Below are 21,673 nucleotides of genomic sequence, written 5' to 3' on the forward strand. Positions count from 1 at the left end.
AGGGCTTTCTGTGAAACCTTGAGGAGCGCGTGTGAACATATAGCTCCTTCCATTTAAACAAAATCCGAAAAGGAACTGGCTGTCTGGATGAATAGGGACACTGAAAAATGCGTTCTTGAGGTCTATGACAGTGAAGAACGTGGCTTCGGAATCAATGGCTGTCAATAGGGAAGAGATATCTGGGACAACTGGGTACTGAGGAATAATACACTTATTAAGCTCTCGTAGGTCAATCACTAATCGATATACTGGGGGTGCATTTGGATCAGTACGTTTCATGACTGGAATGATCGGAGAATTACATACGTTGGAGTCAGTTTCTACAACCACTCCTTGAGCCATGAGCTCGTCAATAATTTTGGATAAGGCTGCTACAGCCTCAGGTGGCAATCTGTACTGTCTGATTCGTGGTAACACTACACCTGGCTTGAGAGTCACACGATAGGGTGTGATTTGCATGTAACCTACATCAGTTGGACCTTGCGCCCATAAGTGCTGTGGAACATTAGACAGTCTTGAATCAAAATCTCGTAATACATAGTGACCCTTAAAGTCACGTAGGAACAATCGTATTCCCTCTGGGGAACAGCATATAACTGCACCTAACTCTTTCAGTGTTTTAATGCCTAATAGGTTTTCTGGACATGACTTAGTAAGTAACAGATCAGTAGTACGGGACAATGGACCTACTTCTAGAGTAACTGGCTTTGAAATTTCATTTACGATAGGTTTTCCTGAAAATCCAAGGGAAACATTTCTTGAGCCTGAGAGCGGAGCCCCTGAAACTTCGGCGTGACTAATTGTGGTCCTACTTGCCCCTGTATCAATCAAAAACTTTCTGTCTTTCCCTAATACTTGACTGTGAACATAGGGACCTTCTTGATCTACAGGTATCTCGATGAGAGGCAAGCCTACCTCCCTCTCTAGGCTGTTTCATGAATACTGCTGGTACTCTGTATACTCAGACTGTGCATACTGGTACATCTGCTGTGTAACGTGCTGTGTTGCAGCAATAGGCTGCGGTGCGGTAACTGTCTGTGGTGCATTCTGTGGCTGAGGAATCTGTGAAACTTGTTCTTGTCTAGGCGGACGTGGTCTTTCTTTAGTCTTACCAGTAGCTATGTTGTGTTTCAGAACTGCACACTCATTTATAAAATGACCTGGCTGTTTACAATAATTGCAGTTCCCTTTAACGGGAGCTGCAGGATGACTGGCTTGATTTGGACCCCTCTTCTGACTGTCTTGAGGAACAGATTGTGCAACTAGTACTTTCATTTTCGTGTCTTTCATACGTTTTCTCTCGTGTTCTTGTTCTTCCCTGATCCTATTCTGGTGGTATTGGAGCATCTGCAACATCTGGGACGGGGTATTAGCTTGCCAGGTACTTTCGACTTTCAAAACTCGATTTTTAATTTGTGGACTTGAATTCTCGACTAATTTAGTAACAAAAAGGTGAGGGTATGACTCACTACTTGTCTTGAGGCCACTGTTGATGCTAAAACATTTCTCAAATCTAGAATAAAAATCACTAATATCTTCGTCTTGTTTCTGTTTACAGGCTGAGATTGCATCCCAGTCTTCTTTTCTAGTTGTCAATAATCTAGGTAAAACTTGTATTAATAATTCTGGTAATTCTTTACATTTCGCTCCAAGACCGGTACCTGGTACTCGTGCCTTGTCTTCAGCTTCTAGAACTGCCCAATCAAACTTTTTCTCTCCCACCTCCCATTCTTTTTCCTTGAGCTTTTCATACACCCCTGCGGGCAGCAGAACCTTTAACATTTTAATTATATCTGGATACGTGTATTCTCCCATACGTAGCATGTCTTTTAATTCTCTATGGAACCCTGCTGGATCTTTATCATGACAGGGAATTAATTTCTTCATCTCTAGGAGTTCCATCTTTGTAATCGGAGTGTAAACAAACACTCGTTCTAGTTCGCCACCCGTTCCTCTAACTGGGTGGACTTCTCGTAACGGATTCTGTCTCTCCATGTAAAATGGTTTACCTTCTGGGGGTGAGACATGAACAAAATGCGGGTTCAGAAACGTTCTATATTTGTGACGCTGTTCTAGAATGACACTAATTAAGTCAGTACCTAAACCTTTCCATCTATACTGGAGTAACTCGTTCAGGATATCATGTAACGGGCCTGGATCAGAGTGCTGACCCTCATACAATGTAATGAGGTGCTGAATCATATACATACCCGCCAGTCGTTGCTCGGCTGGGGGCATTTTCAGAAACATTTGTGCCACTATTTCGTCTGGAAAAGTGGTAGAATCAGTAATCCATCGGACTGCTGATCGGGCTAGTTCTTGTTCATGCATGGTACTTAACTCACTGTAACCGATTCGTGATTTCAGAATGTGATCGGTAGCTTGAAACACTTGTTCTAGAGAACCTTGTTCTGGTGCTGGATGATGGAAAATAGACTTGTGTTCTAGGCGTAAATGGCGATCTGGAAATCTAGATTTTCCTACATACGCTATTCTGTCGGGATTCTCGTCGTCTAACTCTTCAGGATCAGAGTTACTTTCTTTCTCGCTTACTTGTGCTGCTTTACGCTGTTCGTGTAACTTTATTATTTCTTTACGGATTTTCTTGTACATACTCTCCATAGCACCGACGGTCTTGTGCTTACCCTCGGCTATATTATCACTCCACCTTATCAGGGTTTTCATTTCAGCCGGATCTTTAGACGGGTAATCTTGTTCTCTTATTAGACAATTGATCAGAAACTTTAATATCATGAGCTGGGTCTCAGCTTTCCTTTGAGACATGGCCTCGCTAATACTTTCTGGATCATCCCCTGTACGGATGAAACGATATATTCTGTCTAGATCTTCTTTCATATTCGGTAAGGTGACTAGATACTCGGCCACCTTTCTTACGCGGAATGAATATAAAACCATATTATCCTCGCCTGGGACTGGATCATAGCCGCATTCGGCAAGGGATTTTCTTATTTCTGCTACAGTCTGATGTCTGGGCGTACGCTGTGATGCTTGTATATGTAATTCGGCTGTCGTTAAACGCTTGTGTGGCGGCGGGGTTTGAGGAGTACCTCCCCCTGCGGCCCCTAAACTAGAGTCGTCTACTGAGGCTCTTCGTCCTGGCAGAGTGGGAAATGGAAATGTAGGCTGGACTTGTATGGCGGGCTGGACCGGGGTTACCGTAACAGGTACTCCGGTGTCTGGAGGAGCGGGAAGTGCCTGATTTACATGGACTGGCGGAGCGCGGACAGGATTTGCATATTCTGGGACTGTGTCGTCCAAATAGGACGAAATAAAAATATCAGCTGCGGTCTGTTTGTGACGTAGCTTGGTCGGAACTAATGGTGGCGGGAAATTACTGGATGCCTCTGGGGTCGCTTTTGGCAAGCCCTCGGCAAGGAGAGGATACATACCCCTAATAAGGGCATGCCTCTGTCTGTCTGACTGTTCGGCTTTGACTTGTTCACCTATCTCGATTAGTTCTTTTTCTTGTGCTCGTTCTAAGGATTCTCTACTTAATTCTGACTTTCTGATTTCCTTTTTAGTTCTTTTATGAGCTTCTTTGCGCCATAACTCGATGGCATCTTTCTGTGACTGTCTGGCTTTCTTTTTCCATAATGCCTCTTCTACTCGCATGATGCACTCGGCATCCCATGTACCCGATACGGGCCATCTATACTTTTCTTCTAACTGTTTGGTATAATCTACCCATAAATCTAGATATAATATGGCATTTATGCCATGCTTCTGATACATAAAATGACCTGGACTGTCCCTAGGCGGAACCGGAACTGCTGCTTCCAGCAGACCCTTTCTGGTTTTTAACTGACGTAATTTCGAAAACAAGGGCATGACTGGACTGTAATCTAGACACAATACAATACACAATGAACACGATACTTATTCCCCATTCATACCACGACATTAAAATACATGAAGAACATTTAAAAATAACAGTTCGAACAGAATACTACCTGGAATACGGAACACAGAATACATGAATTTCTCGAGAACAGAACTGACTAGAACAGGAACTAGATGCACTGCTGAAACAGTACGAAACTTACCGGTCTCATAAAGAGACACGTCAGGACCCGCATCCACCGAAGTGGACACTTCGTTTGTGGGTCTGTGTACCACCAACCCACGGACCAGAGTCAATTAAATTGACCCTGTCTAGATACTACCCCAGTAACGGTACTCACCGGGCAGCAAGAACGGAAGGCCTCAGACTGGACTGGACTGCCTCGACGTCGGACGGACGAACTTCGGACTTCTGTTACGGGTGGGCCTCCGGATACCTCGGACCTTGGACTCTCGGCTTGGGCTCTGGTCGGGACTCGCCGCGTTCCTCCACCGTCTCGTTTGGATGCTGGACCGCCTCCTCCGTCTCCTCCGTGGGCCTGAGGGATACTTGAAGCAGAAATATCTGCCGGTGCGCAGAAGAGTTCCGTCACGACTGCAGAGGGTCAGGGGGTCGGCGTGGCTTCACCGACGCGTGGGGAAAGGGCAAGTCCCTATTCGGGCGCCATTATGTGGTAAATAAATAAATAATACCCTATTTTTGAATGAATAAATGAATAACAGATAGCTCAATAAATAAGAGTCAAGATTCGAGGTAGTGGGAGTTTTTTGCAGGTTTAATACAGCAAATACAGGAATAGGATGGCAAGGCCCAGCAGCGCTGCCGGGGTCAGGATCGGGACAAGGGGAATAATTTTTTTAATAACAGTGCATGAGCATATATACATAACGCAAACACATAGCATTACATTGCAATAGGCGTAGCAGTGGGTGGAGCAAAAGGCGTGGCGCGTATTAGTCGCGAAAGATAAGGGTGAAAAGAGGTGTAACAGGGCGTATACATAGACATGTGATGCAAACGTAACAGAATATGTCATGAATGGGGCGGAAACCGTGGAGGGGGCTATCTGAGGAGCCGGGACCTCTAACCTGATGGTGCGCGCAAACTAGCAATGACGTGTTACTAGGAGAAGCTGGGGGCTATGAACTCTGTGCTAGGAGCAGAGACTGAAGTCTGGAGAGTCAGGGCGACATGTACCTAAACAGTATCTAGTATCTGATGTTTAGAGAACATGTTGATATAAACTAGAAGTCAGGAGGGGAAAGGCTAACTTGATTCTAAGACTGGACCATGCATTATTCTACATGTAGTGCGTGATGAAGAATATTAAATGACCATTAAATGCAGTATTTCTCTAACGTGGAGACGTGAAGGCTAGACAATGACGGAAACTATCGATGCGATTCAGTAGCTTTAGGAATGCAGAGAAGGAGGACTGAACTGATAACTGGAATCATAACATATTCTTGGCAGACTCAGAGGCAGAGCCAGGGTGAGCCGGGCACTGCGAGGCAGGAAGTAAGTGAAGGGTCGAGGATACAGGTGGGGGCTGTATCGCTCCTCAGCGAGGCTTCAGGAGACAGGAGCTGAATCTTGTGTCCAGGCCCTTTTGAGGCCTAGAAACGAGGACTTTATAAGGGAATAACGTGCACACTGAGAAACGTGGCAACGTAGCTTTACATAGACCTGATATTCGTAGTATTCACGAGAACTGGAAACTGACATACTAGAGGTGGACACAACTGTAATTGCGTCATTAATCGAACATAGGGAATGCATATGCATATTTAATCATGCACACATAACATATGATGGATGACACGTAGGGACACAGAACATGGCAAAATTTACTTTTCCACAATAGGAACCATAATAGATTTGGTCCAGGAGTCCAACAGCCCTTTCTCTGTAACTGCATTACACACCCTGGTCAGTATTGGGGCCCAGAGGTCAGTGTTATGCTTGAAAAGATCCACGGGGACCCCGTCGAGACCCGGGGCTTTCCCCTTCTTACTAGCATTTAGGGCCAAGAGCACCTCAGATATGTCAAATTCTAGAGGAATAGGGTATAAAACTGCAGGGGAGGGAGCGTCTGTACCTATTAGAACAGAGTTCTTCTGAAACATTTTCGTAAAATGGGACACCCAGACTGATTCCTCAATTGCAACTTCTATTTCGGGGAGGTTATCATCTGCTAAATACGGGGATTTCACCACTCTCCAGAAGGCCTCGCTATTTTTCTCTAGGGCACTTTTGTGTAGTTGATCCCACAGGGCTTGTTTTAATTCTCCCTTTCTCTTTTTCCGCGCAATAGTGTACTCTTTCCTGAGCCTACTAATTACCTGGGGGTCTCTGGTGGTTTTATGCAGAGCTACTTTTAATTTAGTATGGGCCGCCGTACAACTATGGTTAAACCACCCAGCCTTCCTAGAGTGATCTGTTTTGGGCTTTGCTGTCAGTAATTCCTTTGTTTTTACTAGGATTAGAGCAAAGTTACTTAGGACTTCCTCATCTGTGGCTGCTAAATCAAGGCATCTCAAGATATATGGATAGGCTACTCTGATCAGCTTTTCAGTGATTTGCCCGGGGTTTATCTTATCCCATCGTATAGAGAGCCCATTTATCCTATCTATATGTAGAGTGTTCTGACTTAGTGCATTTGCTATAATCTGTGGGGGTGAATGTGAGTGTATCAGATGCAGTTCAAACCTGAGGGCAGAATGATCACTTGATATATTGGGTATCACCTCAAAGTTCCTTACTCTATTAACGAGAGGATTTGATACCAAAACATAGTCGACTGTTGTTTCATGCCCCCTCCCTAGATATATTGGTAGCAGCCGGTCTAGGGTTGGTACCAAATTATTAACTATTGTAAGACCTAGGGCTGACATAAATTCATTCATGAGGGACCCCAGCTTAGTATGGTTAAAATGGACGAGGGGGCTATCGTATTCATCCACTAGCCCGCAGATGTTATTGCTGCTAAGTGGGCAGGGGTGCAGGTTAAAGTCCCCCCCATACGATGTTCACAGTTCCTTTTTCTCCGTGATCCTGACTAAGCTGGCTGAGCTTATCATAGAGATTATTGCAAAAAACACAGTTGATGGACAGAATGTAGAACAATGTCATATATTCACCCCAGTACAAGGATCTGGGCCTAAATCCATCGTTTTTTGCACTCCACACCACCCTGGGTTAGACACTGGCTATATGCAAATCAGCTCTGACCCTGTGCCTCATGGGAACAGTCCAGTCCGAACTACCAAGCCATGTCTTTCCCAGACCGGAATCAAGCATCCAAGGACCGGTTTCTGGCTATCAGCCTTCATTCAGCCTGTATAGCTTGACTCCAGTGGTGTGGAGAGCCTGGGACTCACGTCTGAGCATACCCAGCCCACTCGGGGTGAAAATTGCAAAAAACACAGTTGATGGACAGAATGTAGAACAATGTCATACATTCACCCCAGTACAAGGATCTGGGCCTAAATCCATAGTTTTTTTGCACTCCACACCACCCTGGGTTAGACACTGGCTATATGCAAATCAGCTCTGCCCTGTGCCTCATGGGAAAAGTCCAGTCCAAACTACCAAGCCATGTCTTTCCCAGACCAGAATCAAGCATCCAAGGACCGGTTTCTGGCAATCAGCCTTCATTCAGCCTGGATAGCTTGTCTCCAGTGGTGTGGAGAGCCTGGGACTCACGTCTGAGCATACCCAGCCCACTCGGGGTAAACCCAGATCTTTTGACTGGGTGTGAGTGTTTGATTGATTCAGATGCTCCGTCCACCACCACCCCCTTTTGTACCGCTTTTGGCCGCCATAAGTGTGGCAGGGTATGCTCAGACGTGAGTCCCTTGCTCACTTTGCCACTGGATTCAAGCAAGCCGGGCTGAAGACGGCTGGAATGCCAGAAACTGATCCTCGGAAGCTTTTTTCCGGTCCAGGGAAGACATGGCTTGGCAGTTCGGGCTGGACTGTTCCCATGAGGCACAGGGTCAGACTGATTTGCATATAGCCATGTCTGAACTGGGGTGGCAGAGTGGGCTAAAGACGGTGATGGATTAAACCCAGATCTTTTGACTGGGTGTGAGTGTTTGATTGATTCAGATGCTCCGTCCACCACCACCCCCTTTTGTACCGCTTTTGGCCGCCATAAGTGTGGCAGGGTATGCTCAGACGTGAGTCCCTTGCTCACTTTGCCACTGGATTCAAGCAAGCCGGGCTGAAGACGGCTGGAATGCCAGAAACCGGTCCTCGGAAGCTTGTTTCCAGTCCAGGGAAGACATGGCTTGGCAGTTCGGGCTGGACAGTTCCCATGAGGCACAGGGTCAGACTGATTTGCATATAGCCATGTCTGAACTGGGGTGGCAGAGTGGGCTAAAGACGGTGATGGATTAAACCCAGATCTTTTGACTGGGTGTGAGAGTTTGATTGATTCAGATGCTCCGTCCACCACCACCCCCTTTTGTACCGCTTTTGGCCGCCATAAGTGTGGCAGGGTATGCTCAGACGTGAGTCCCTTGCTCACTTTGCCACTGGATTCAAGCAAGCCGGGCTGAAGACGGCTGGAATGCCAGAAACTGATCCTCGGAAGCTTGTTTCCGGTCCAGGGAAGACATGGCTTGGCAGTTCGGGCTATACTGTTCCCATGAGGCACAGGGTCAGACTGATTTGCATATAGCCATGTCTGAACTGGGGTGGCAGAGTGGGCTAAAGACGGTGATGGATTAAACCCAGATCTTTTGACTGGGTAAGAGTGTTTGATTGATTCAGATGCTCCGTCCACCACCACCCCCTTTTGTACCGCTTTTGGCCGCCATAAGTGTGGCAGGGTATGCTCAGACGTGAGTCCCTTGCTCACTTTGCCACTGGATTCAAGCAAGCCGGGCTGAAGTTGGTTGGAATGCCTAAACCGGTCCTCGGAAGCTTGTTTCCAGTCCAGGGAAGACATGGCTTGGCAGTTCGGGCTGGACTGTTCCCATGAGGCACAGGGTCAGACTGATTTGCATATAGCCATGTATGAACTGGGGTGGCAGAGTGGGCTAAAGAACGGTGATGGATTAAACCCAGATCTTTTGACTGGGTGTGAGTGTTTGATTGATTCAGATGCTCCGTCCACCACCACCCCCTTTTGTATTATAGAGATTAGACACGACCCTCAAGACCTGTCCTTCCGCTAGATTGTTATACAGATTAAGCAAGAGGATAGTCTCTTTATTATTAAAAAAGAAACGAAGGAGCTGAAAGTTAACGTCCAATCCTACAACAGTGAACATTTATTTCCTCCAATAGAACCCAGAAACATTTGAAACTTTGGAAATGTTCTGCAAAGTTTCAGGAGCCAGGCCATTATTGACTTGTGAATCGGCCTGGCTGTGCTGGTTTGCCCCGTTGAAAGCTCCAGAGCTCCTCGCCCTCAAGGACAAAGACTTACATATGCTCAAAGTGGCATCATGCTGCAGCAGGCAGGCATCATCGGATTGAACTTCGGATCCGAGAAGCCTGAGGATCCGCCGAGCCCGTTGACAAGAGAAAAGCTCCAAGACAAATACTATGGGCCCGGTTACAGGTTTGCTGGTCCATAGAACACCATACTCGTGGTGCAGGAGCAGTGGCGGTTGTGGACCACCACACCAGTGGTCCGACTGCCGTATTACGAGTACGGCGGATGGATCGCAATAGGATCACTGCAACCATTAGGGATCAGTGATGGCGGCGTGTCAGTCTGAGGGTAGCAATATCCTGGCAGTGCTGCTGCACCACCACTAAGCTTATTACTATATATATTTCTTTATTCGGTTTTACAAAATAGAAAACAATAAAAGCAGTGTTACAATCAGATAAAAAGCTTATTAACAAGTAATACACAATCATTACAATTTAAAAATAATCTTTCCACACTAGCATTGAAGGTCACTGTTTGGACAATGATAAAAAATTATCCAATTCATAAATAGTAAGAATACTCTATAGGTTTGTTCTGTGTTTAAAAATACATTTCAAAAAGTTGACGACGTGATAGCAAATACATTCAGACTCTAAAAACTGCAGTCGCAACATAGCTGGGCGGCATTGCCTAAGACCCCACTGTTTTAACAGAGGTAACAACCAGAGTCTCCGATGAACATGATAAAATTTGCAGAACAGAACAGTGTGTATAGTCGTCTGCTCTGATGTGTCATCGCAGTGGCAAGGCACAGGAATCAAATCCCAGCTATTTCTCATTGGGAATGCTACTAAACGATGGAAGAGATTTAATCTAAATCTCGTCAAGAGAAGTCGCTCGAATACTTTAAACTCATATGTTAAATAGGGCTGAATTGACAGGGTGATCTGAACAGCAATTACATGTTGGGCGGAAGGTTTCGTTGCTTCACTCGCAATACTTAAGCCTTCTAGATGGCTCAGTGCCCTTGCTTTCAGATCCTTCCTCGAGATTTCACAGATCTTCTCGGGTGTTGTATAATAAGACTCAAACCCTAAGTCAGTAAAGAAGTTTTTCACATAGAGGAGCCAACTAATTTTCAGTGAGTAGTCTAATTCCATGCAATCTGCCATAATTTTCTTTGTTATTAAGTTCTTTTCAGAAATCCATATTCGTCGCCAAAGTAAAAGTGGTTGGATTTTTACCAAGTCCCTTAAATATGGTATCCCCAATTCCAAGTGACAAGCTAATGTGGAAATTCGTTTGGGTGCCGCTAAAAGAAACCTTAAAAAAGTATTTTCTGCCACCTGCAAGAAGCTAATGTTAGCATGCCCCCACACTCCAGCCCCGTACAGGGCTACTGACTGGCATTTAGCACAATAGTTTTTAAACAGTTTCACGGGGGCCTTTTTCCCAGCCTTTGTGAGAAGTTTATGAGGGCGGTGATGGCTCTCATAAAAAGGTGTTTTCTGGCCTCAACCGCAGCTTTCCAGTTCAATTTCTGATCTATTATGATGCCCAAATAGGGATAATGGGCCGTTGATGCGAGTTTCTGATTACTGAGGAAAATATCTTTAACCCGTTTTTTCCCTGTGCCTGCTGTCATTACATATGTCTTTTTTGTATTTATATGTAAATCAAGGCTCCCCATGAAGTGTTCGTATCTATCCAAAGCCTTCTGCAGTTCGTGTGGGGTACGAGCCAGTATCACGGCGTCGTCTGCATAGAGCAGAGCGGGGATCGGACGTTTTCGTACTTGGGGTAGGTCCTGGGCCCCCCTCAGCATCTCCACCTCCAGGCCATTTGTGTAGAGGGAGAACAGGAAGGGGGCCAGGACACAACCTTGACGAACGCCGCGCTCCATTCCAAACGACGCCGATAGTTTGCCATTTGTGCCGAAACGTACCCTCGCGGAGGCTTTGGAATATAGCTCCCTCCAGAAATCTACAAGGGGGGCATCTACTCCTATTTGTCTCAGAACAGTCCAAAGCTTTGCGTGGGAGACACAGTCAAACGCAGCGGACAAGTCTACGTAGACCATATATAGCTTGCCCTGTTTTGCCTGAACATATTTCCCCAGCATCATGGAAAGATTTAAGGCCTGTTCTGTTGTGCCAAAACCCTCCCTAAAACCGAATTGGAGGTCGGAGCGGACCCCCCCGTCCTCGGCCCATGACTGGAGGCGCTCGAGCACGACTCTACCCACTACCTTGCCCAGCGAGTCCAGCAGTGAGATAGGGCGGTAACAGGATACCTCTTGCCGGTCTCCTTTTTTAAAAATTGGAACCATAATAGATTTGGTCCAGGAGTCCAACAGCCCTTTCTCTGTAACTGCATTACACACCCTGGTCAGTATTGGGGCCCAGAGGTCAGTGTTATGCTTGAAAAGATCCGCGGGGACCCCGTCGAGACCCGGGGCTTTCCCCTTCTTACTAGCATTTAGGGCCAAGAGCACCTCAGATATGTCAAATTCTAGGGGAATAGGGTATAAAACTGCAGGGGAGGGAGCGTCTGTACCTATTAGAACAGAGTACTTCTGGAATATTTTCGTAAAATGGGACACCCAGACTGATTCCTCAATTGCAACTTCTATTTCGGGGAGGTTATCATCTGCTAAATACGGGGATTTCACCACTCTCCAGAAGGCCTCGCTATTTTTCTCTAGGGCACTTTTGTGTAGTTGATCCCACAGGGCTTGTTTTAATTCTCCCTTTCTCTTTTTCCGTGCAATAGTGTACTCTTTCCTGAGCCTACTAATTACCTGGGGGTCCCTGGTGGTTTTATGCAGAGCTACTTTTAATTTAGTATGGGCCGCCGTACAACTATGGTTAAACCACCCAGCCTTCCTAGAGTGATCTGTTTTGGGCTTTGCTGTCAGTAATTCCTTTGTTTTTACTAGGATTAGAGCAAAGTTACTTAGGACTTCCTCATCTGTGGCTGCTAAATCAAGGCATCTCAAGATATATGGATAGGCTACTCTGATCAGCTTTTCAGTGATTTGCCCGGGGTTTATCTTATCCCATCGTATAGAGAGCCCATTTATCCTATCTATATGTAGAGTGTTCTGACTTAGTGCATTTGCTATAATCTGTGGGGGTGAATGTGAGTGTATCAGATGCAGTTCAAACCTGAGGGCAGAATGATCACTTGATATATTGGGTATCACCTCAAAGTTCCTTACTCTATTAACGAGAGGATTTGATACCAAAACATAGTCGACTGTTGTTTCATGCCCCCTCCCTAGATATATTGGTAGCAGCCGGTCTAGGGTTGGTACCAAATTATTAACTATTGTAAGACCTAGGGCTGACATAAATTCATTCATGAGGGACCCCAGCTTAGTATGGTTAAGATGGACGAGGGGGCTATCGTATTCATCCACTAGCCCGCAGATGTTATTGCTGCTAAGTGGGCAGGGGTGCAGGTTAAAGCCCCCCCCATACGATGTTCACAGTTCCTTTTTCTCCGTGATCCTGACTAAGCTGGTTGAGCTTATCATAGAGATTATTGCAAAAAACACAGTTGATGGACAGAATGTAGAACAATGTCATACATTCACCCCAGTACAAGGATCTGGCCCTAAATCCATCGTTTTTTTGCACTCCACACCACCCTGGGTTAGACACTGGCTATATGCAAATCAGCTCTGACCCTGTGCCTCATGGGAACAGTCCAGTCCGAACTACCAAACCATGTCTTTCCCAGACCGGAATCAAGCATCCAAGGACCGGTTTCTGGCTATCAGCCTTCATTCAGCCTGTATAGCTTGACTCCAGTGGTGTGGAGAGCCTGGGACTCACGTCTGAGCATACCCAGCCCACTCGGGGTGAAAATTGCAAAAAACACAGTTGATGGACAGAATGTAGAACAATGTCATACATTCACCCCAGTACAAGGATCTGGGCCTAAATCCATCGTTTTTTTGCACTCCACACCACCCTGGGTTAGACACTGGCTATATGCAAATCAGCTCTGCCCTGTGACTCATGGGAAAAGTCCAGTCCAAACTACCAAGCCATGTCTTTCCCAGACCGGAATCAAGCATCCAAGGACCGGTTTCTGGCAATCAGCCTTCATTCAGCCTGGATAGCTTGTCTCCAGTGGTGTGGAGAGCCTGGGACTCACGTCTGAGCATACCCAGCCCACTCGGGGTAAACCCAGATCTTTTGACTGGCTGTGAGTGTTTGATTGATTCAGATGCTCCGTCCACCACCACCCCCTTTTGTACAGCTTTTGGCCGCCATAAGTGTGGCAGGGTATGCTCAGACGTGAGTCCCTTGCTCACTTTGCCACTGGATTCAAGCAAGCCGGGCTGAAGACGGCTGGAATGCCAGAAACCGGTCCTCGGAAGCTTGTTTCCGGTCCAGGGAAGACATGGCTTGGCAGTTCCGGCTGGACTGTTCCCATGAGGCACAGGGTCAGACTGATTTGCATATAGCCATGTCTGAACTGGGGTGGCAGAGTGAGCTAAAGACGGTGATGGATTAAACCCAGATCTTTTGACTGGGTGTGAGTGTTTGATTGATTCAGATGCTCCGTCCACCACCACCCCCTTTTGTACCGCTTTTGGCCGCCATAAGTGTGGCAGGGTATGCTCAGACGTGAGTCCCTTGCTCACTTTGCCACTGGATTCAAGCAAGCCGGGCTGAAGACGGCTGGAATGCCAGAAACTGGTCCTCGGAAGCTTGTTTCCGGTCCAGGGAAGACATGGCTTGGCAGTTCGGGCTGGACTGTTCCCATGAGGCACAGGGTCAGACTGATTTGCATATAGCCATGTATGAACTGGGGTGGCAGAGTGGGCTAAAGAACGGTGATGGATTAAATCCAGATCTTTTGACTGGGTGTGAGTGTTTGATTGATTCAGATGCTCCGTCCACCACCACCCCCTTTTGTACCGCTTTTGGCCGCCATAAGTGTGGCAGGGTATGCTCAGACGTGAGTCCCTTGCTCACTTTGCCACTGGATTCAAGCAAGCCGGGCTGAAGACGGCTGGAATGCCAGAAACTGATCCTCGGAAGCTTGTTTCCGGTCCAGGGAAGACATGGCTTGGCAGTTCGGGCTGGACTGTTCCCATGAGGCACAGGGTCAGACTCATTTGCATATAGCCATGTCTGAACTGGGGTGGCAGAGTGGGCTAAAGACGGTGATGGATTAAACCCAGATCTTTTGACTGGGTGTGAGTGTTTGATTGATTCAGATGCTTCGTCCACCACCACCCCCTTTTGTACCGCTTTTGGCCGCCATAAGTGTGGCAGGGTATGCTCAGACGTGAATCCCTTGCTCACTTTGCCACTGGATTCAAGCAAGCCGGGCTGAAGACGGCTGGAATGCCAGAAACCGGTCCTCGGAAGCTTGTTTCCAGTCCAGGGAAGACATGGCTTGGCAGTTCGGGCTGGACAGTTCCCATGAGGCACAGGGTCAGACTGATTTGCATATAGCCATATCTGAACTGGGGTGGCAGAGTGGGCTAAAGACGGTGATGGATTAAACCCAGATCTTTTGACTGGGTGTGAGTGTTTGATTGAATCAGATGCTCCGTCCACCACCACCCCCTTTTGTACCGCTTTTGGCCGCCATAAGTGTGGCAGGGTATGCTCAGACGTGAGTCCCTTGCTCACTTTGCCACTGGATTCAAGCAAGCCGGGCTGAAGACGGCTGGAATGCCAGAAACTGATCCTCGGAAGCTTGTTTCCGGTCCAGGGAAGACATGGCTTGGCAGTTCGGGCTATACTGTTCCCATGAGGCACAGGGTCAGACTGATTTGCATATAGCCATGTCTGAACTGGGGTGGCAGAGTGGGCTAAAGACGGTGATGGATTAAACCCAGATCTTTTGACTGGGTGTGAGTGTTTGATTGATTCAGATGCTCCGTCCACCACCACCCCCTTTTGTACCGCTTTTGGCCGCCATAAGTGTGGCAGGGTATGCTCAGACGTGAGTCCCTTGCTCACTTTGCCACTGGATTCAAGCAAGCCGGGCTGAAGACGGCTGGAATGCCAGAAACCGGTCCTCGGAAGCTTGTTTCCAGTCCAGGGAAGACATGGCTTGGCAGTTCGGGCTGGACAGTTCCCATGAGGCACAGGGTCAGACTGATTTGCATATAGCCATATCTGAACTGGGGTGGCAGAGTGGGCTAAAGACGGTGATGGATTAAACCCAGATCTTTTGACTGGGTGTGAGTGTTTGATTGAATCAGATGCTCCGTCCACCACCACCCCCTTTTGTACCGCTTTTGGCCGCCATAAGTGTGGCAGGGTATGCTCAGACGTGAGTCCCTTGCTCACTTTGCCACTGGATTCAAGCAAGCCGGGCTGAAGACGGCTGGAATGCCAGAAACTGATCCTCGGAAGCTTGTTTCCGGTCCAGGGAAGACATGGCTTGGCAGTTCGGGCTATACTGTTCCCATGAGGCACAGGGTCAGACTGATTTGCATATAGCCATGTCTGAACTGGGGTGGCAGAGTGGGCTAAAGACGGTGATGGATTAAACCCAGATCTTTTGACTGGGTGTGAGTGTTTGATTGATTCAGATGCTCCGTCCACCACCACCCCCTTTTGTACCGCTTTTGGCCGCCATAAGTGTGGCAGGGTATGCTCAGACGTGAGTCCCTTGCTCACTTTGCCACTGGATTCAAGCAAGCCGGGCTGAAGTTGGTTGGAATGCCTAAACCGGTCCTCGGAAGCTTGTTTCCAGTCCAGGGAAGACATGGCTTGGCAGTTCGGGCTGGACTGTTACCATGAGGCACAGGGTCAGACTGATTTGCATATAGCCATGTCTGAACTGGGGTGGCAGAGTGGGCTAAAGACGGTGATGGATTAAACCCAGATCTTTTGACTGGGTGTGAGTGTTTGATTGATTTAGATGCTCTGTCCACCACCACCCCCTTTTGTACCGCTTTTGGCCGCCATAAGTGTGGCAGGGTATGCTCAGACGTGAGTCCCTTGCTCACTTTGCCACTGGATTCAAGCAAGCCGGGCTGAAGACGGCTGGAATGCCAGAAACTGGTCTTCGGAAGCTTGTTTCCGGTCCAGGGAAGACATGGCTTGGCAGTTCGGGCTGGACTGTTCCCATGAGGCACAGGGTCAGACTGATTTGCATATAGCCATGTATGAACTGGGGTGGCAGAGTGGGCTAAAGAACGGTGATGGATTAAACCCAGATCTTTTGACTGGGTGTGAGTGTTTGATTGATTCAGATGCTCCGTCCACCACCACCCCCTTTTGTATTATAGAGATTAGACACGACCCTCAAGACCTGTCCTTCCGCTAGATTGTTATACAGATTAAGCAAGAAGATAGTCTCTTTATTATTAAAAAAGAAACGAAGGAGCTGAAAGTTAACATCCAATTCTACAACAGTGAACATTTATTTCCTCCAATAGAACCCAGAAACATTTGAAACTTTGGAAATTTTCTGCAAAGTTTCAGGAGCCAGGCCATTATTGACTTGTGAATCGGCCTGGCTGTGCTGGTTTGCCCAGTTGAAAGCTCCAGAGCTCCTCGCCCTCAAGGACAAAGACTTACATATGCTCAAAGTGGCATCATGCTGCAGCAGGCAGGCATCATCGGATTGAACTTCGGATCCGAGAAGCCTGAGGATCCGCCGAGCCCGTTGACAAGAGAAAAGCTCCAAGACAAATACTATGGGCCCGATTACAGGTTTGCTGGTCCATAGACCACCATACTCGTGGTGCAGGAGCAGTGGCGGTTGTGGACCACCACACCAGTGGTCCGACTGCCGTATTACGAGTACGGCGGATGGATCGCAATAGGATCACTGCAACCATTAGGGATCAGTGATGGCGGCGTGTCAGTCTGAGGGTAGCAATATCCTGGCAGTGCTGCTGCACCACCACTAAGCTTATTACTATATATATTTCTTTATTCGGTTTTACAAAATAGAAAACAATAAAAGCAGTGTTACAATCAGATAAAAAGCTTATTAACAAGTAATACACAATCATTACAATTTAAAAATAATCTTTCCACACTAGCATTGAAGGTCACTGTTTGGACAATGATAAAAAATTATCCAATTCATAAATAGTAAGAATACTCTACAGGTTTGTTCTGTGTTTAAAAATACATTTCAAAAAGTTGACGACGTGATAGCAAATACATTCAGACTCTAAAAACTGCAGTCGCAACATAGCTGGGCGGCATTGCCTAAGACCCCACTGTTTTAACAGAGGTAACAACCAGAGTCTCCGATGAACATGATAAAATTTGCAGAACAGAACAGTGTGTATAGTCGTCTGCTCTGATGTGTCATCGCAGTGGCAAGGCACAGGAATCAAATCCCAGCTATTTCTCATTGGGAATGCTACTAAACGATGGAAGAGATTTAATCTAAATCTCGTCAAGAGAAGACCCTTGAATACTTTAAACTCATATGTTAAATAGGGCTGAATTGACAGGGTGATCTGAACAGCAATTACATGTTGGGCGGAAGGTTTCGTTGCTTCACTCGCAATACTTAAGCCTTCCAGATGACTCAGTGCCCTTGCTTTCAGATCCTTCCTCGAGATTTCACAGATCTTCTCGGGTGTTGTATAATAAGACTCAAACCCTAAGTCAGTAAAGAAGTTTTTCACATAGAGGAGCCAACTAATTTTCAGTGAGTAGTCTAATTCCATGCAATCTGCCATAATTTTCTTTGTTATTAAGTTCTTTTCAGAAATCCATATTCGTCGCCAAAGTAAAAGTGGTTGGATTTTTACCAAGTCCCCTAAATATGGTATCCCCAATTCCAAGTGACAAGCTAATGTGGAAATTCGTTTGGGTGCCGCTAAAAGAAACCTTAAAAAAGTATTTTCTGCCACCTGCAAGAAGCTAATGTTAGCATGCCCCCACACTCCTGCCCCGTACAGGGCTACTGACTGGCATTTAGCACAATAGTTTTTAAACAGTTTCATGGGGGCCTTTTTCCCAGCCTTTGTGAGAAGTTTATGAGGGCGGTGATGGCTCTCATAAAAAGGTGTTTTCTTGCCTCAACCGCAGCTTTCCAGTTCAATTTCTGATCTATTATGATGCCCAAATAGGGATAATGGGCCGTTGATGCGAGTTTCTGATTACTGAGGAAAATATCTTTAACCCGTTTTTTCCCTGTGCCTGCTGTCATTACATATGTCTTTTTTGTATTTATATGTAAATCAAGGCTCCCCATGAAGTGTACGTATCTATCCAAAGCCTTCTGCAGTTCGTGTGGGGTACGAGCCAGTATCACGGCGTCGTCTGCATAGAGCAGAGCGGGGATCGGACGTTTTCGTACTTGGGGTAGGTCCTGGGCCCCCCTCAGCATCTCCACCTCCAGGCCATTTGTGTAGAGGGAGAACAGGAAGGGGGCCAGGACACAACCTTGACGAACGCCGCGTTCCACTCCAAACGACGCCGATAGTTTGCCATTTGTGCCGAAACGTACCCTCGCGGAGGCTTTGGAATATAGCTCCATCCAGAAATCTACAAGGGGGGCATCTACTCCTATTTGTCTCAGAACAATCCAAAGCTTTGCGTGGGAGACACAGTCAAACGCAGCGGACAAGTCTACGTAGACCATATATAGCTTGCCCTGTTTTGCCTGAACATATTTCCCCAGCATCATGGAAAGATTTAAGGCCTGTTCTGTTGTGCCAAAACCCTCTCTAAAACCGAATTGGAGGTCGGAGAGGACCCCCCCGTCCTCGGCCCATGACTGGAGGCGCTCGAGCACGACTCTACCCACTACCTTGCCCAGCGAGTCCAGCAGTGAGATAGGGCTGTAACAGGATACCTCTTGCCGGTCTCCTTTTTTAAAAATTGGAACCATAATAGATTTGGTCCAGGAGTCCAACAGCCCTTTCTCTGTAACTGCATTACACACCCTGGTCAGTATTGGGGCCCAGAGGTCAGTGTTATGCTTGAAAAGATCCGCGGGGACCCCGTCGAGACCCGGGGCTTTCCCCTTCTTACTAGCATTTAGGGCCAAGAGCACCTCAGATATGTCAAATTCTAGGGGAATAAGGTATAAAACTGCAGGGGAGGGAGCGTCTGTACCTATTAGAACAGAGTTCTTCTGAAATATTTTCGTAAAATGGGACACCCAGACTGATTCCTCAATTGCAACTTCTATTTCGGGGAGGTTATCATCTGCTAAATACGGGGATTTCACCACTCTCCAGAAGGCCTCGCTATTTTTCTCTAGGGCACTTTTGTGTAGTTGATCCCACAGGGCTTGTTTTAATTCTCCCTTTCTCTTTTTCCGCGCAATAGTGTACTCTTTCCTGAGCCTACTAATTACCTGGGGGTCTCTGGTGGTTTTATGCAGAGCTACTTTTAATTTAGTATGGGCCGCCGTACAACTATGGTTAAACCACCCAGCCTTCCTAGAGTGATCTGTTTTGGGCTTTGATGTCAGTAATTCCTTTGTTTTTACTAGGATTAGAGCAAAGTTACTTAGGACTTCCTCATCTGTGGCTGCTAAATCAAGGCATCTCAAGATATATGGATAGGCTACTCTGATCAGCTTTTCAGTGATTTGCCCGGGGTTTATCTTATCCCATCGTATAGAGAGCCCATTTATCCTATCTATATGTAGAGTGTTCTGACTTAGTGCATTTGCTATAATCTGTGGGGGTGAATGTGAGTGTATCAGATGCAGTTCAAACCTGAGGGCAGAATGATCACTTGATATATTGGGTATCACCTCAAAGTTCCTTACTCTATTAACGAGAGGATTTGATACCAAAACATAGTCGACTGTTGTTTCATGCCCCCTCCCTAGATATATTGGTAGCAGCCGGTCTAGGGTTGGTACCAAATTATTAACTATTGTAAGACCTAGGGCTGACATAAATTCATTCATGAGGGACCCCAGCTTAGTATGGTTAAAATGGACGAGGGGGCTATCGTATTCATCCACTAGCCCGCAGATGTTATTGCTGATAAGTGGGCAGGGGTGCAGGTTAAAGTCCCCCCCATACGATGTTCACGGTTCCTTTTTCTCCGTGATCCTGACTAAGCTGGCTGAGCTTATCATAGAGATTATTGCAAAAAACACAGTTGATGGACAGAATGTAGAACAATGTCATACATTCACCCCAGTACAAGGATCTGGCCCTAAATCCATCGTTTTTTTGCACTCCACACCACCCTGGGTTAGACACTGGCTATATGCAAATCAGCTCTGCCCTGTGCCTCATGGGAAAAGTCCAGTCCAAACTACCAAGCCATGTCTTTCCCAGACCGGAATCAAGCATCCAAGGACCGGTTTCTGGCAATCAGCCTTCATTCAGCCTGTATAGCTTGTCTCCAGTGGTGTGGAGAGCCTGGGACTCACGTCTGAGCATACCCAGCCCACTCGGGGTAAACCCAGATCATTTGACTGGGTGTGAGTGTTTGATTGATTCAGATGCTCCGTCCACCACCACCCCCTTTTGTACAGCTTTTGGCCGCCATAAGTGTGCAGGGTATGCTCAGACGTGAGTCCCTTGCTCACTTTGCCACTGGATTCAAGCAAGCCGGGCTGAAGACGGCTGGAATGCCAGAAACCGGTCCTCGGAAGCTTGTTTCCGGTCCAGGGAAGACATGGCTTGGCAGTTCGGGCTGGACTGTTCCCATGAGGCACAGGGTCAGACTGATTTGCATATATCCATGTCTGAACTGGGGTGGCAGAGTGAGCTAAAGAACGGTGATGGATTAAACCCAGATCTTTTGACTGGGTGTGAGTGTTTGATTGATTCAGATGCTCCGTCCACCACCACCCCCTTTTGTACCGCTTTTGGCCGCCATAAGTGTGGCAGGGTATGCTCAGACGTGAGTCCCTTGCTCACTTTGCCACTGGATTCAAGCAAGCCGGGCTGAAGACGGCTGGAATGCCAGAAACTGATCCTCGGAAGCTTGTTTCCGGTCCAGGGAAGACATGGCTTGGCAGTTCGGGCTGGACTGTTCCCATGAGGCACAGGGTCAGACTGATTTGCATATAGCCATGTCTGAACTGGGGTGGCAGAGTGGGCTAAAGACGGTGATGGATTAAACCCAGATCTTTTGAGTGGGTGTGAGTGTTTGATTGATTCAGATGCTCCGTCCACCACCACCCCCTTTTGTACCGCTTTTGGCCGCCATAAGTGTGGCAGGGTATGCTCAGACGTGAGTCCCTTGCTCACTTTGCCACTGGATTCAAGCAAGCCGGGCTGAAGACAGCTGGAATGCCAGAAACCGGTCCTCGGAAGCTTGTTTCCGGTCCAGGGAAGACATGGCTTGGCAGTTCGGGCTGGACTGTTCCCATGAGGCACAGGGTCAGACTGATTTGCATATAGCCATGTCTGAACTGGGGTGGCAGAGTGGGCTAAAGACGGTGATGGATTAAACCCAGATCTTTTGACTGGGTGTGAGTGTTTGATTGATTCA

The 21,673-nt window shown here is 47.1% G+C and overlaps 1 protein-coding gene across 1 annotated transcript in view; it reads right to left on the bottom strand.

The window, feature by feature from the left end:
• Positions 1-21,673, bottom strand: part of CALCR (calcitonin receptor) — a 2,001,221-nt gene that overhangs the window by 1,226,074 nt on the left and 753,474 nt on the right. The gene's annotated exons all lie outside the window — the stretch shown is intronic.

This window comes from Lissotriton helveticus, chromosome 10 (genome assembly GCF_964261635.1).
Source record: "Lissotriton helveticus chromosome 10, aLisHel1.1, whole genome shotgun sequence".
In the NCBI taxonomy this organism is placed as follows: domain Eukaryota; kingdom Metazoa; phylum Chordata; class Amphibia; order Caudata; family Salamandridae; genus Lissotriton; species Lissotriton helveticus.